General features: G+C 44.9%; 1 protein-coding gene across 1 annotated transcript in view; it reads right to left on the reverse strand.

The window, feature by feature from the left end:
- The window catches only part of JAK2 (Janus kinase 2), a 286,716-nt gene extending 275,952 nt beyond the window's left edge, over positions 1-10,764 (reverse strand). The window contains exon 1 of the mRNA XM_073669078.1: positions 10,544-10,764. The gene's annotated coding sequence lies outside the window, so the exon portion shown is untranslated. The remainder of the gene's footprint in view (positions 1-10,543) is intronic.
- Positions 10,765-17,757: the final 6,993 nt, after the last annotated feature.

A 17,757-nucleotide genomic window follows, 5' to 3' on the forward strand; every position in this document is an offset into this window, starting at 1 on the left:
CCAAGAAATATCTTAAGACTGATTTTTCAAAGGTTTTATGGACTGATGAAATGAGAGTGACTCTTGATGGGCCAGAGGCTGGATCAGTAAAGGGCAGAGAGCTCCACTCCGGTTCAGACGCCAGCAAGGTGGAGGTGGGGTACTGGTATGAGCTGGTATCATCAAAGATGAACTTGTGGGACCTTTTAGGGTTGAGGATGGAGTGAAGCTCAACTCCCAGACCTACTGCCAGTTTCTGGAAGACAACTTCAAGCAGTGGTACAGGAAGAAATCGGTATCGTTCAAGAAAAACATGATTTTCATGCAGGACAATGCTCCATCACATGCATCCAACTACTCCACAGCATGGCTGGCCAGTAAAGGTCTAAAAGAAGAAAAAATAATGACATGGCCGCCTTGTTCACCTGATCTGAACCCCGCATCGAGAACCTGTGGTCCATCATAAAATGTGAGATCTACAGGGAGGGAAAACAGTACACCTCTCGGAACAGTGTCTGGGAGGCTGTGGTGGCTGCTGCACGCAATGTTGATCGAAAACAGATCAAGCAACTGACAGAATCTATGGATGGAAGGCTGTTGAGTGTCATCATAAAGAAAGGTGGCTATATTGATCAGTAATTTTTTTGGTTTTGGTTTTTGCATGTCAGAAATGTTTATTTCTACATTTTGTGCACTGATATTGGTTTACCTGGTGAAAATAAACAAGTGAGATGGGATTATATTTGGTTTTTATTAAGTTGCCTAATAATTCGGCACAGTAATAGTTACCTGCACAAACAGATATCCTCCTAAGATAGCCAAATCTAAAAAAAAAAAAACACTCCAACTTCCAAAAATATTAAGCTTGGATAGTTATGAGTCTTTTGGGTTGATTGAGAACATAGTTGTTGATCAATAATAAAAATAATCCTCTAAAATACAACTTGCCTAATAATTCTGCACACAGTGTAAAAGAAATAAGTAAGGCAGACGAGATGAGATGCAATCCATGTCTGATAGAGCTGGAAAAGTTACTAATAGAGCCAACTATATTGTATCAGGCAGGTTTGACTATTGGGACATTCTTAGGAAAACTGTTCAATCACCAACAAACCACAAAATCCCTTAAAATGGTTGCAATTATTGAAAACTGATGCTGATCTCTTCATACATTGAAACTGGTCCGTTGTGTTAATGCAGTAAACTAGCAATGAAATTATCTTTGTCTCTTAACTTTGAGTACTGTGGTAGATCGGCTCACTCGGTGTCACGGGTGTGTCAGGTTTGACAGACAGTCATTCGGGGTCCAGCTGTAGAAGGTCGCTGCGTTTGGCCTTGCAAACATCTTCCTGATCCATCGCCCTTTAGGACCCAGCGTTGATCCTCATCTTCTGCAGTTAATTAGCACACCCTTGCTGTATTCTTAAATACACTCAGTTTCTCCAGAGAGTTGCTGGTGATAGAATGTCCTGATCTATTCAGGCCTTAAATTCTAGTAGTTGGCTAGAATTTTCTTGGAGTTCCTTTGTGGATTGTTGCCGTGTTTCCTCCGGCGTAATCTTGCAGCTAAGTGTATTCCCTTGTTTGTTTCCGTTGTGTGTTTTTTTTTTTTTAGTTTGCAGTGGGGCTGACTAGTGCTCACCCCTCCCCACCTAGGGCCAAGCTTTAAGGTCAGCTAGAGCCAGGTTTCCTGCTCGGCGATAGTTGCAGAACCTATATAGGGTCCACAGGGAAGTCAGGGTGTGTTGTTTGCAGGGCTGTGGAGTCGGTAAGCCAAAACCTCCGACTCATCAATTTCCATGTTATAGTAACGTAGGTTGAATAAAGACCTAGGTCCATCAAGTTCAACCTTTCTCCCCCAATTGTACTCCCCATACCAACACTACACTAACTTACTGGAACTAGGCCTCACAAATGAATTACCATTTTTATTTTTATCATTACTGCACTATTACAATTACAAATAAACCAGTTTATAATTTTTTTAATTAGTTTTATTTTTGTATTACTGTTATGGCATTACTAAAATCCCTATACTCCACGACTCCGACATACATGGCTCATGTTTAAGTGATAAATTTACAGTAGCACAGATTTATCTCAGCTAAAAGTCTAGACCCTTAGATCAGGAATAGGACATTTCATTTCTTTCCCAAATGCTTATGAAAAAATATTCCCCACAAACTGCATTGAACTACTGTACCCAATTTATTATATATTTTAGGAGTCAGAGTAGGTCCATTTTATACCGACTCCACAGCCCTGGTTGTTTGAGCCGTTTAGGGGTCTCCACTCCCCCTTTCCCTACTTGTAGGGCACCCTTCACTTTTCCTGTCGTTATACACTGGGTTCCACCCATACCCAGCGTGACACTCGGTTGCACATAAAGGTAGACACAGGAACACTGTCTCTATAAATCTTCTGTGGTTTATTAAGAGCACTGCATAAACCACGGCAACATTAGCAAAACTAAAATGGCCTTCCCATCCCAACAGGAAAACAAAACATAACGTATGGCACAGTCCTTGTTGCTACAGGTAACCGTCTGCTTCAGGAACAAACAACCCAAGGTTTAGCTTTCCTTCACATGACAAAACCGCTCCAGAGCTTGTGACTCCAGACCCACCCCACAGCAAATGCTCTAAAAAGGCTGGGAATTTATCCTATGACCTCCTCCCTCTCTACAGGTGTTTAATCATCCTAGCACTAAACATGGCTGATTAACCCCTCATTATTTTGCGTGCTGGAACATTTTTCCTATGTTTGTTAATTCCAGTAATTAAACAATCTCAGTGCTACATATCTCCCCTCCAGTACTTTGCCAGTGACTTTGTCACAGTACATCCATGCTGAACTTGGATGCCCCAATGCCTGACACAAAAGAAATTAAACATTTAAGAATGTGTTTCTTAAAAAGTGGTGCTCCAGCTCTGCAATGCCAAATATGTACTCCAGAATTCTGTCCCCCAGCGTACGCACAGAAAAGAAAGCAATTCTTAAGTCTTATTTCTTCCATTACAAATACAGAACGTGGATAAGAAATAAAACAAAGCACAAGAAGGACTACTCTTCTAAAAGACTGTACATTTCCACAAGACATAAATTGGTCACTGATTTAAAATTACAGAGAGAAAGAGACTGATGAGCCATTTGTTCTGACAACCAAGTAACAAAATTTCATTTCCTAACTCCAATCCGTGCGATCCAAAATAGGGCAATAAATGAGCCAGTGTACAGAATGCCAAAGACAGGAAGCAGCAATGGGTGGGAATTCGCTGGCATGCCTTCTCTTCACTACATGCAGAGGTATGGCAGGAGACCAAGTGTTTGTATTGCCCAACACGACAAGAACAAATCCTGCAAAAAAAAAAAAAGTACGCCTGGTGTCATAATTAGCTTTGCAGTGGCCTAATCTGACGGGGTGCAGAGTGACAATGCAGCAAGCTGGGCAGAATAATTGATTGAGGGAACCGTACAAAGCCTGGTATATAGCATACAAACATCTGACTAACTTATGGAGCATGTGCGTGATACCTGCTGAGCAACGGACAGCGGCCTCGACATTTGTCCTGCCCTGTATGCAGCAGAACATCTCCATGACTGATGTCAGGTCAGTGAGAAGAGAGAGAGGTGCTGCATAACCAGAAATGCCAGTACATTCATATTCACGGACATGATACAAAATTGGCAGCCTCATACAGGTCTAAAAAGTTGTTGAGTTTTTTGGGTCAGGAAATCCACAAATCAATGTCTGTGTTCGGACCGTGACACATGAATGTTAATACGGCATAAATAAGAGAGGAAAATAATGGAAGCCTGAACCGCAGAGTACCTCTTTTCTTTTAGATCTGGGATGACAGATAAACCAGTTAGGGGCTCTGTGTCTCCATGAGCCTGGTATTACACACAGGGAACAATTAAAACCATTTTAGCGTTTATACTTTCAGCTGATAACTGGAGTACCATTTCTGACTCTGGTGCACAGGAAGCACAAATGAGCCAAATTCATTAAGAAGTGTGTACCTCAATGAATTTACTGCATCTTACTTCTGCGGACTTATAACCAACACTGGCGAAGGGCATGAATCCCCGCTCCAACAGTGTTTTTTCATTTTGTTGTAGTTGTGTATGCATTTTTTTTGTTTTTATTTACACTTCAGACAGATGTTACATTAACGTCCATAGAAAGAGATAAAATAATATACTACATACACAAGATAAATCATTGTGAATTTGTCCTGCATGCCCTCTATATAGCATTTTTTCCTGATGTCTTACAGAAAAAAAAAATTTAAAACAGGGGTTGTCCAGAGCGGGACAATATTTTCTTAATTTTCTCGATTGCTGAGAGATGCTACTGCGCATGCGTGGGCGGGAGGGGGGGTCATTTTGGTGCATGTAAATTTCAGGATTGGCACACAAATTACACAGGCAGTATTTTAAAATAGTAGGCAGTCACTGAAGGCACAGTGACCTGTCAGAAGCCATACAGTGGAATACATAAGCAGAGCACCAGTTAAAGCCCGCCCCGAAGCACGAGTATATCATTATGTCAGAAATGAAAATAAAGATTATAAAAGAACCACAGGACGGATTTCATTAACAAATGTATCATTTTACTCAGTGTTGTGGTGCCCTCCTGACAGTGTATGTGGTTTACTAAGTACAATCCTGCTGACAGGTGCGCTTTAACTCATTCTTTAGCAAGTGACAGGTCTTTGATAGCTCCACTGCCCATCATAAAATAAAAATAAATACTTGATAAATTTTAATGAGACGACACAGGGCCGACATGGAAGGATCAGCTAGGGAACCAAGTATGAAGTGTTTTTATTTTGTTATGCACAGTATAGCTATCAAAAAGGGGTTGTCCAAAAGCATTTAATTCCATCTAGGGCAGAAGAAGCAGATATAGACCACTGCTGTTCATTTTTCACTGGCTGATAAGACAATTTGAGAAACCTGTACGAGTTTAAAAACTGATAAACACTGAAGGTAAAAACTAACATACTGACCAAACACTGAAGAAAATCTTATTCAGCACACTGATGGAAATCAGGCAATTTTTTTTTTTTTCTAACAAAAAAATAACACATGAATGAGGCCTTACACGGTTCATTAAATCACCATGGAACTGCTCTATGATGTTCTAATGTGTAATCTATAATAATAAGCAGGGCTGTGGAGTCTGAATGAAATGGACCGACTCCGACAATATATAGTAAATTGGGTCCATTAGTTCAGTGCAGGATGTGCTGTAAATGTTTTCATAAGAATTTGGGAAAGTTATGAAACGTCCTATAAATGTCTGTTCTGTCCCTGATATAAGGATCTCGGCTTTTAGTTGACGTGAATCTGTGTTGCACTTTATGTACACGCTCAGTAGTGCGGCAGGGCTGTGGAGTCGGGAGTCAGGGAAATTGAGGTGTCAGAGGTTTGGCTTACCGAATCCACAGCCCTGATAATAAGGGTGACTGGTGAGCTTTCAGGGCATAGAGCCCAAGACACTCCACATGAAGGGAATACCCATGGAGACTTGTAACCGAGACACAAAACTTAAAGCTCGTATCCTCGGTCATGCAACTAACATGACCCCCATCACTGGTATATTTGCACTGCTCTACCCATAAGCTGGATCTGACCAATCTCTGTGCCCCTGAGCTTCTCTCATGCTGCCTCTGCTAGGAGCCTGAGAGAAAGCACAGTTAGAACCTATGGCGCTGCCATGCCGCTGCCAAACTGTCAATCTTCAGGAGAAAGCTGCCCATGGCAAAGCAGGAAACCAGGGATCGGTGCGCTCCTGAAGATACAACATTAGAACAACCCATTAATCTAGCCCTGTGCCGCAAACATTTAATAAGAAACTAAAACTGGTATGACTCACTTGTGTCCTAGGTAACAGTTACATTCTGTTGACTTGTCTACAGAAGTAATGAACCAGGAAACAAACCTAATAAAAGACTACTTAACCACATCTTGCAGCTCATTCTAAAAAGGGTTGTACGAATTGGTAATAGTGAGAATATTGGTTCACTTATAAGGCTGACCATTGAATATTGCCAACTACGCTCTACCAATAATAGCATATAATAAAGCAAAAACATCTCGAAAAAAATATGGTATAAACATCTATTCAGCCTAACACAGCATGGACTGCCAAACATGTCCTGTTAGAATAAGGGTGCTCTTTGGTATATTTATAGTTCCTCTTTATAGCCATTATGTAAAAGTCCAACACGTATACAACTCTGCCCTCTAGTGACAACACTACCCCAGTGGGTTGGATTCCTATAGAACTACTTTATTCTGGTGTACACACAGGACAATGCATTTCTCTGCAGGCAACTCAGGTCATGTCTGTAGAAATGTAATCATTGTGGTTCATGCAAATGTTATTTATACAGTAAATGTATTCTATACAATGAAAAATACTGATCAAAGCAGTGATAGACTTGGACAAAACTTCTGGTTCAGTATATTAGGAAAACAATTACAGCAAAATAAACACTAAATGGAGCCAGGTTATTTTACTCAAAGAAAAAAAAAAAGAAATGGTGATACCATAATACCAAAATATGTGAAAAGCATGTTAACAAAATAAAAATTTCAGACTGGTGCCACATCATAATCTACATATATGCTACTACCAATTAATCGGAGCCATAGTTCATATGTTGCAGATATAAAATCTGCGCTACGGGAGGGACAAAAAAATATATAAGATTTGACAAGTCAATTCTTGACGTGGATTCTGCGCTGACACTGCATTGAGCAGAGGAGGTTGGATACGTCCCACTGTATGGGGGATAGCCCACATCTGGATCTGCCACATGTCAAACATCAAATTTGTGACAGACTCTGCAACGAATATTTGTTTTTTTTTGTAAAAACATTGAGAGTGGCAAATGAGTTAACAGAAGCAAAAGAAACGCTCACGCTCATCTTTTTACATCACCAATGCTCCAGTGCTGGTGGTCCACTTGTGGGCTACTGTGGTCACGTCAATATGTATAGCACTGGATGCTCGTGGCAATTTTACATGGGCTGTATTGATGCAATTAGATAGAAAAGATTTTCTCTTTTTAAAATACACAACTAGTCTTGGTTTCAAATCCACTCAAAAAATCAACACAGGAAAGCACCTTCAAGCATAGGTTATAATACTAGTCTGATTTTCAGTACAGATCCCAATAAAACCTTTACATTAGCATGCCATCGGATATGCCAGATGGGCAATACATCCACTACCTATACATCACAATATAGATTCATTACAATGAAAGGAATTGAACTATCACCAAACACAGATAATGCTCTACTTATGTGCAAGGGCATCATTCTGTGGTTGGCATCCCATAAAATAGAGCAATAGCATTTATACCATGGTGGCCCATAGATTTCAATGAGTGTAGTAATGTTACTTTTGTTCTGCAGCATCTTTACTGGTAGAGTATACGTGCGGGCACCTATACTTTACAAGAAGAAGTTGATGCCTTCTGCATGTTTTTTTTTACAAAATATACATGCCCGCAGCATCCCTTCTTGTATAGCATACGTTCCTGACCGCAACATCCCTACCTGTATTATATACGTGAATACATACAGAATCCCTACTTTTACTGTATATGTACATGCAGCATCCCTTCTTGTATTGTATACATGCTTGCCTGCAGCATCCCTGCTTGTATTCTACATGCAGTATCCCTACTTGTAAAGTATGCGTGCCTGTCTGCAGCATCCCCTGTGCCCTTGTGCACACACTGCTGATACCTGAGCCCCTGTGCACACACTGCTGATACCTGAGCCCCTGTGCACACACTGCTGATACCTGAGCCCCTGTGCACACACTGCTGATACCTGAGCCCCTGTGCACACACTGCTGATACCTGAGCCCCTGTGCACACACTGCTGATACCTGAGCCCCTGTACCCACACTGCTGGTACCTGAGCCCCTGTGCACACACTGCTGGTACCTGTACCCACACTGCTGGTACCTGTGCACACACTGCTGGTACCTGAGCCCCTGTGCACACACTGCTGGTACCTGTACCCACAATGCTGGTACCTATGCCCCTGTGCACACACTGCTGGTACCTGTGCCCACAGTGCTGGTACCTATGCCCTTGTGCACACACTGCTGGTACCTGAGCCCCTGTGCACACACTGCTGATACCTGAGCCCCTGTGCACACACTGCTGATACCTGAGCCCCTGTGCACACACTGCTGGTCCCTGTGCCCACACTGCTGGTACCTGAGCCCCTGTGCACACACTGCTGGTACCTGTACCCACAATGCTGGTACCTATGCCCCTGTGCACACACTGCTGGTACCTGTACCCACAATGCTGGTACCTATGCCCCTGTGCACACACTGCTGGTACCTGTACCCACAATGCTGGTACCTATGCCCCTGTGCACACACTGCTGGTACCTGTACCCACAATGCTGGTACCTATGCCCCTGTGCACACACTGCTGGTACCTGTACCCACACTGCTGGTACCTGTGCACACACTGCTGGTACCTGAGCCCCTGTGCACACACTGCTGGTACCTGTACCCACAATGCTGGTACCTATGCCCCTGTGCACACACTGCTGGTACCTGTGCCCACAGTGCTGGTACCTATGCCCTTGTGCACACACTGCTGGTACCTGAGCCCCTGTGCACACACTGCTGGTACCTGTGCACACACTGTGCACACACTGCTGGTACCTGTGCACACACTGCTGGTACCTGTACCCACACTGCTGGTACCTATGCCCCTGTGCACACACTGCTGGTACCTGTACCCACACTGCTGGTACCTATGCCCCTGTGCATACACTGCTGGTACCTATGCCCCTGTGCACACACTGCTGGTACCTATGCCCCTGTGCATACACTGCTGGTACCTGTGCCCACAGTGCTGGTACCTATGCCCTTGTGCACACACTGCTGGTACCTATGCCCCTGTGCACACACTGCTGGTACCTATGCCCCTGTGCACACACTGCTGGTACCTATGCCCCTGTGCACACACTGCTGGTACCTATGCCCTTGTGCACACACTGCTGGTACCTATGCCCCTGTGCACACACTGCTGGTACCTATGCCCTTGTGCACACACTGCTGGTACCTATGCCCTTGTGCACACACTGCTGGTACCTATGCCCCTGTGCACACACTGCTGGTACCTATGCCCCTGTGCACACACTGCTGGTACCTATGCCCCTGTGCACACACTGCTGGTACCTATGCCCCTGTGCACACACTGCTGGTACCTATGCCCCTGTGCACACACTGCTGGTACCTATGCCCCTGTGCACACACTGCTGGTACCTATGCCCCTGTGCACACACTGCTGGTACCTATGCCCCTGTGCACACACTGCTGGTACCTGTACCCACAATGCTGGTACCTATGCCCCTGTGCACACACTGCTGGTACCTGTACCCACACTGCTGGTACCTGTGCACACACTGCTGGTACCTGAGCCCCTGTGCACACACTGCTGGTACCTGTACCCACAATGCTGGTACCTATGCCCCTGTGCACACACTGCTGGTACCTGTGCCCACAGTGCTGGTACCTATGCCCTTGTGCACACACTGCTGGTACCTGAGCCCCTGTGCACACACTGCTGGTACCTGTGCACACACTGCTGGTACCTGTGCACACACTGCTGGTACCTGTACCCACACTGCTGGTACCTATGCCCCTGTGCACACACTGCTGGTACCTGTACCCACACTGCTGGTACCTATGCCCCTGTGCATACACTGCTGGTACCTATGCCCCTGTGCACACACTGCTGGTACCTATGCCCCTGTGCATACACTGCTGGTACCTGTGCCCACAGTGCTGGTACCTATGCCCTTGTGCACACACTGCTGGTACCTATGCCCCTGTGCACACACTGCTGGTACCTATGCCCCTGTGCACACACTGCTGGTACCTATGCCCCTGTGCACACACTGCTGGTACCTATGCCCTTGTGCACACACTGCTGGTACCTATGCCCCTGTGCACACACTGCTGGTACCTATGCCCTTGTGCACACACTGCTGGTACCTATGCCCTTGTGCACACACTGCTGGTACCTATGCCCCTGTGCACACACTGCTGGTACCTATGCCCCTGTGCACACACTGCTGGTACCTATGCCCCTGTGCACACACTGCTGGTACCTATGCCCCTGTGCACACACTGCTGGTACCTATGCCCCTGTGCACACACTGCTGGTACCTATGCCCCTGTGCACACACTGCTGGTACCTATGCCCCTGTGCACACACTGCTGGTACCTATGCCCCTGTGCACACACTGCTGGTACCTATGCCCCTGTGCACACACTGCTGGTACCTATGCCCCTGTGCACACACTGCTGGTACCTATGCCCCTGTGCACACACTGTTAGTAAACACTCGTACTGACGCAGGCTGACTGCTATCTGTGCACACGTCCTGTTGGGCAGCCAACCAGCACCCAGGTACAGCCTACTCCATTATAGTGGCCACAAAGGGAGCGGAACAGAGTCCCCCGTGTACCGCAGCCCTGCCATAGGAAATATATGCAAATTACTCACCATGGGGGAAAGCCGAGGCACTTCCCGGTAAGTCACACAGGTCCCCGTGCCTCCATTGCTCCGCCTGGCTGCCGCACTCTCTCTCTCTCCTGGCTGTGCCCTCCTGCCAGTTGTGGGTCAGTTAGTCCCCAGCTCTTCCTCTGTGGTGACAGGGTAGCGGCTAGTTCCCCCTTCACCGAAAGGACCTTCTGACGTCGCGCCCCACGTGACACGCCCATGTGACTACTAAAGTCACGTGGTCGGACTGCTGCGCGGGCTGTGCGTTCCACTGGAGCGTCCCAGCTGAGGAATACTACAAGCACTAGTCGTCGACAATACCTAGGCACACTACTGCCGGGCATGACCTCTGTGCCAGCTTCACACACAATATAAATTAGTTGCCATTATTTTCCTTCTGCTGCTTTCTGTGTTTTAGCCTAAATAATGACTATTATTCATGTATGCATTATTGGAGATCTGTAATGCCTCAGTGTGGCTCCTAACTGTGCATTAGACCGCCGCCAGGCCCCGGGCTTAATTTACAAGAGTATTAAATCACTTTATTGTCTGTGGTATTCGCTGATGACATTTGCGCCAAACTCTTAAAAATGGCGCATGTGTTTCCTGAATTAAAAAAATAGCGCGTTCTGCTAAAATGTTACAAAATGTACTCAATGTTATGCCGTACATAAAATCACCTCGGGGAGAGGGTCACAAATGGGAAACAAGCAAACAACGGACAGAAATGGGAAACAGGCGACCAACGGACAGAAATGGGAAACAGGCGACCAACGGACAGAAATGGGAAACAGGCGACCAACGGACAGAAATGGGAAACAGGCGACCAACGGACAGAAATGGGAAACACGTCAAACAAAGGACAGAAATGGAAAACAAGCAAACAACGGACAGAAATGGGAAACAGGCGACCTACGGACAGAAATGGGAAACACGTCAAACAAAGGACAGAAATGAGAAACAAGCAACCAACGGACAGAAATGGGAAACAGGCAACCAACGGACAGAAATGGGAAACACGTCAAACAAAGGACAGAAATGGGAAAAAAGCAAACAACGGACAGAAATGGGAAACAGGCGACCAACGGACAGAAATGGGAAACAGGCGACCAACGGACAGAAATGGGAAAAACGTCAAACAAAGGACAGAAATGGGAAACAAGCAAACAACGGACAGAAATGGGAAACAGGCGACCTACGGACAGAAATGGGAAACACGTCAAACAAAGGACAGAAATGAGAAACAAGCGACCAACGGACAGAAATGGGAAACAGGCGACCAACGGACAGAAATGGGAAACACGTCAAACAAAGGACAGAAATGGGAAAACAGCAAACAACGGACAGAAATGGGAAACAGGCGACCAACGGACAGAAATGGGAAACAGGCGACCAACGGACAGAAATGGGAAACAGGCGACCAACGGACAGAAATGGGAAACACGTCAAACAAAGAACAGAAATGGGAAACAAGCAAACAACGGACAGAAATGGGAAACAAGCAAACAACGGACAGAAATGGGAAACAGGCGACCAACGGACAGAAATGGGAAACACGTCAAACAAAGGACAGAAATGGGAAACAAGCAAACAACGGACAGAAATGGGAAACAGGCGACCAACGGACAGAAATGGGAAACAGGCGACCAACGGACAGAAATGGGAAACACGACAAACAAAGGACAGAAATGGGAAACCAGCAAACAACGGACAGAAATGGGAAACATGTCAAACAAAGGACAGAAATGGGAAACAAGCAAACAAAGGACAGAAATGAGAAACAAGCAAACAACGGACAGAAATGGGAAACAGGCGACCAACGGACAGAAATGGGAAACACGTCAAACAAAGGACAGAAATGGGAAACAAGCAAACAACGGACAGAAATGGGAAACAGGCGACCAACGGACAGAAATGGGAAACAGGCGACCAACGGACAGAAATGGGAAACACGTCAAACAAAGGACAGAAATGGGAAACCAGCAAACAACGGACAGAAATGGGAAACATGTCAAACAAAGGACAGAAATGGGAAACAGGCGAACAATGGACAGAAATGGGAAACAGACGGACGCAAATGGGAAACACGTCAAACAAAGGACAGAAATGGGAAAAAAGCAAACAACGGACAGAAATGGGAAACAGGCGACCAACGGACAGAAATGGGAAACAAGCAAACAACGGACAGAAATGGGAAACAAGCAAACAACGGACAGAAATGGGAAACAGGCGACCAACGGACAGAAATGGGAAACAGGCGACCAACAGAAATGGGAAACACGTCAAACAAAGAACAGAAATGGGAAACAAACAAGGGACAGAAATGGGAAACAGGTGACCAACGGACAGAAATGGGAAACAGGCGACCAACGGACAGAACTGGGAAACAGGCAACCTACGGACAGAAATGGGAAACACGTCAAACAACAGACAGAAATGGGAAACAAGCGCACAACGGACGTAAATGGGAACAAGCAAACAATGGACAGAAATGGGAAACAGGCGACCAACAGACAGGAATGGGAAACAGGCAAACAACGGACGCAAATGGGAATCAGGCGAACAACAGATGCAAATGGGAAACAGGCGAACAATGTACACAAATGGAAAACAGGCGAACGATGGACACAGATGGGAAACAGGCGAACAACGGACGCAGATGGGAAACAGGCGAACAACGGACACAAATGGGAAACAGGTGAACAACAGACAGAAATGGGAAACGGACACAAATGGGAAACAGGCGAACAACAGACACAAATGGGAGGCAGGCACACAACGGACGCAAAAGTGAAACAGGCGAACGACGGACACAGATGGGAAGCAGGCGACCAATGGACACAAATGAGAAAGCGTCACACAAGATACACAAATGGGAAACAGGCGAACAACGGACACAAATGGGAAGCAGGCAAACAATGGACACAAATGGGAAGCAGGCGAACAACGGACACAAATGGGAAACAGGCACACAACGGATGCAAATGGGAAACAGGCGAACGACGGACACAGATGGGAAACAGGCAAACAACCGGCAGAAATGGGAAACAGGCGAACAACTGACGCAAATGGGAAACTAAGTGAACAACGGACAGAAGTGGGAAACAGGCGAACGACGGATGCGAATGGGAAACAGGCCAACAAAGGACAGAAATGGGAAACAGGTGAACGACGTATGCAAATGGGAAACAGGCGAACGACGGACACAGATGGGAAACAGGCGCACAATGGGCGCAAATGGGAAACAGGTGCACAACGGACACAAATGGGAAAAAGGGAAAAAAAGGCACAAATGGAATTATGAATCATCCCTTTATGCTTTTGTTACAAGGGAGTATTGGCAATAACGCCACATCCACACATACATGTGTCACAGTTTGAACACACACTGTGGGTCTCCTGACTCAAACATGACAGGCTGTCGAATTCTAGTCAGGAGACCCGCGGACAGTCTGTGTTTTGACTGCGACACATGTATGTGTGGATGTGGCATAAGGCAATGTTCACATTACATTTGACCCCATATTTGAGACTATGTAAGGGGCTCCTATATAGGGGTTGGAGGTAACGTATTAACATGTTATCAACTTGAATAAAAGCAAATGAATACAATATATATATATATATATATATACAGTGGCGACCAAAAGTTTTGCATTTTTCTTGAAAAATGTGATTATTTCTGTCTGCTTGTTGTGAAGCCATTTCCCTAGTGATGAATTGAAAGTGCATGAAGTTGTCATCATGCAAGACCTTAATTTTAACCAAAATGCTTTTGAATATAGGTATGGTCATTTAATTAAAGAAAACTGACTGACAAAAGTTTTGCATATACAGTACACTGCTCAAAAAAATAAAGGGAACACTCAAATAACACATCCTAGATCTGAATGAATTAAATATTCTCATTGAATACTTTGTTCTGTACAAAGTTGAATGTGCTGACAACAAAATCACACAAAAATCATCAATGGAAATCAAATTTATTAACCAATGGAGGCCTGGATTTGGAGTCACCCCCAAAATTAAAGTGGAAAAACACACTACAGACTGATCCAATTTTGATGTTATGTCCTTAAAACAAGTCAAAATGAGGCTCAGTATTGTGTGTGGCCTCCACGTGCCTGTATGACCTTCCTACAATGCCTGGGCATGCTCCTGATGAGGTTGCGGATGGTCTCCTGTGGGATCTCCTCCTAGACCTGAAGGATGTTGCAGGCAGCAGATCACTCTCCACGGCGTCTCCAGACTCTGTCACTTCTGTCACATGTGCTCAGTGTGAACCTGCTTTCATCTGTGAAGAGCACAGGGTGCCAGTGGTGACTTTGCCAATCCTGGCGTTCTGTGGCAAATGCCAAGCGTCCTGCACGGTGTTGGGCTGTGAGCACATCCCCCATCTGTGGACATCGGGCCCTCATACCACCCTCATGGAGTCGGTTTCTAACCATTTGTGCAGACACATGCACATTTGTGGCCTGCTGGAGGTCATTTTGCAGGGCTCTGGCAGTGCTCCTGTTCCTCCTTGCGCAAAGGCGGAGGTAGCGGTCCTGCTGCTGGGTTGTTGCCCTCCTACGGTCCCCTCCACGTCTCCTGGTGTACTGGCCTGTCTCCTAGTAGCGCCTCCAGCCTCTGGACACTATGCTGACAGACACAGCAAACCTTCTTGCCACAGCTCGCATTGATGTGCCATCCTGGATGAGCTGCACTACCTGAGCAACTTCTGTTGGTTGTAGTGTCTGTCTCATGCTACCACGAGTGTGAAAGCACAACTAACATTCAAAAGTGACCAAAACATCAGCCAGAAAGCATTGGTACTGAGATGTGGTCTGTGGTCTCCACTTGCAGAACCACTCCTTTATTGAGGGTGTCTTGATAATTGGCAATAATTTCCATCTATTGTCTATTGCATTTGCACAACAGCATGTGAAATTGATTGTCAATCAGTGTTGCTTCCTAAGTGGACAGTTTGCTTTCACAGAAGTTTGATTTACTTGGAGTTATATTCTGTTGTTTAAGTGTTCCCTTTATTTTTTTGAGCAGTGTACTTTTTATTGATCACAACATAGAGAGTAATTCATTGTTTACAATGCCATAACTTAGTATTTTGTAGCATAACCTCCTGCTTTGATTACTGCACCACACCGACAAGGCATTGAAGTCACTAGGGTATTCAAGACATCTTGAGGGATCTTGCTCCATTTCATTTGCAAATCTGGAAACAGTTCATCTTTATTGCTATGGGTACGGGCCCAAACTCATCGCCCTAACTCATCCCAAAGGTGCACTATAGGGTGTAGACCAGGTGATTGGCTTGGCCATTGCAACAGGCGAACATTATTCTTTGCTAACCAATTTTTGACTAAATTGGATGTGTGCTTAGGACCATTGTATTGCTGGAATTTCTATCCCCTGCCTACTTTGGTTTTACCATGTGGCAGCATTACATTCTCCAGTATATCCCTGTACATGGTAGCATTCATATTTCCATCAATTATATGCAGAGGGACAATGGCAGATGCAGAAAAGCAGCTTCAAACCATGACATTGCCACCACCATGCTTCACTGTAGGTGTTTGGTACCTTACATCATTACATTTTCCAATTGGACGATATATATAGTGCTTGCCATCACTACCAAACAGATTGAACTTGGATTCATCCGACCACAACACCTTAGACCTATGCTGTGTTCTTTGGCAAACACAAGTCGGACCTCCTGGTTCTTTGCAGAGATGAAAGGCTTCTTGACTGGAACTTGTGCATTCAACCCTACTGCTCTTAGCCGTCGCACCACAGTTTGGCCACTCACCTTGACCCCATATTCTTCGTTTGTTTCGTGTGAAATCTGTACAGCACTTTTATGGACATCAGATACTGACTTTTTCTTAATAATGTGATCAACTCTGGAGGAAGTTTTCCGTGGTCGTCCACTTCTAGGTTTGTCAGCTGTTCCATAACCTTCTTTTTCTTTCTTTAATATATGTGACACTTAACTCTGAGAACAGATGAATTCCATAGCTACCTCTTTTTGGCTTTTGCCTGACTTCACTCAGAATAATAAGCTTCCTGACATCTGGTAATAAATTTGTCTTTGCCATGTCTTAACCTAAAAACACACAACAACAAAAAGAGAAACAATTTTAGGCAAAATTCGACTACCCATGACAAAATATGCAAAAGTTTGGCCCAGCAAATGTGTTACATTTTATTCACTTGTTTTTATTTTACATTTTGTTGATAATTGATAACATGTAGTGAATACGTTACTTCCAAGCCCTATACAGAGAAGGAAGAACCATTCTTGTTTTAAGCTTGAAGAAGTTAAATCAACTCCAAAACGCATTGTATGTATAAATCCTGTGTTCTCCTCTCGACTTGCGATACCTTTGGCAGCACCCGGGATCCAACGCCAAATCCTTTTTTTTTTTTTTCCATACCCTTGTTCTCCACCTACCGTATGTGAGTCCAGCAACCAGAGCAGCAGCCACACATTGGAACCAGTATCACACTTATTGGAGTTGTGCCACACACAACCCATCCAGATGAGCGACAATTGTTAGTTCACCTTCACTTAATATCAGTGATAACACACAGGGAGCCCCTATTTTTCTATTTCCTGTGTATTTTTAGTCGAATACAAAAGTGTGGTAGAATAGAAGCTGTTCTGCAGTTTGGCTGCTCCAGATTTAATGGATCTTCACAGTGCAGCTCCGTTCAGTGTTTACATCCAGCCGCCAGAGCTAATGACAGCCGGTTGTGTGAGTGGTTGATGTACTGATCTAAGATTGATAACCTATCCTAAGCCATGAATATCATTTACTCAAAGACCCCATTTAAGTTTTGACACAGTCCAGTATTTAGGGATATTATTTGATATTTATCAATTAGTAATGATATATATGAAATTGATACCTGTATGGACTGTCGGGAGTTAAAGGGTTTGTCTACTACTCAGAATCCCTTAAATGCTACGTTACCCAATGTAAAATAAAAACACCTTATACTCAACACCCAGCAATATTGGCGCAGGAATTTACGTGACATTGTTATGCCAAGTGAGCCCTGCAGCCAATCTCGGACGTCTGGGGGGGAAGGTGTGAGCACTACAACCCATTATCGGCCACTGAATGGCTGAAGGGCTCCTGTGGCAGAAGAATATCATGCGAACCCCAGAATACCCACTGGTAAGTAAGGCAAGTATAAAGTGTTTATATTTT

This window comes from Phyllobates terribilis, unplaced genomic scaffold (assembly GCF_046119375.1).
Source record: "Phyllobates terribilis strain yellow unplaced genomic scaffold, ASM4611937v1 Scaffold_1__5_contigs__length_1240528914, whole genome shotgun sequence".
NCBI classification, from domain to species: domain Eukaryota; kingdom Metazoa; phylum Chordata; class Amphibia; order Anura; family Dendrobatidae; genus Phyllobates; species Phyllobates terribilis.